Below are 550 nucleotides of genomic sequence, written 5' to 3'. Positions count from 1 at the left end.
TATATATATATATATATCTGAGGATAAATCTTTTCACCTATTTCCTCTCTAAAAAAACCCTTAATTAATGGTTTGTTCAACATCAACACTTTACCTCCCTCTCTTTCCCTCATCAATAATACCTGTCTATTTATACATAAAATAAAAGCTTGAAAAATCAAACTTCAAGTGTGAATACAAATGGTTGGTGGCAGTGTGAATGCGGTTTATAGATATTGATCAATGATTGGTGGCTACCATCATTGACCTTCTAGATTAAGTTTACTATAACAAATACCCCTTTTACACTCAATCGAGGGATGCATTCGAAGCATTAACTTTAATCTGATAAATGCCTTTTCTTTCAATGACTTTGTAAAGATATCTGCAACTTGATCATTTATTTTGTAAGATATTAGTTCAACATATTTGTTCTTCACATGCTCTTGAACAAAGTGATGATATGTATCGATGTGTTTACTTTTTTCATGATACACTAGGTTTTTTTCTAATATAATCGCTGATCTATTATCAATATAAATATCTATAAGAGTTTCTTAACGAAATCCCA

This window comes from Populus euphratica, unplaced genomic scaffold, assembly GCF_000495115.2.
Source record: "Populus euphratica unplaced genomic scaffold, PopEup_1.0 scaffold89.1, whole genome shotgun sequence".
Classification (NCBI taxonomy): Eukaryota; Viridiplantae; Streptophyta; class Magnoliopsida; order Malpighiales; family Salicaceae; genus Populus; species Populus euphratica.
The sequence above is the reverse complement of the archived record's forward strand: the minus strand, read 5'-3'. Positions refer to the sequence as shown.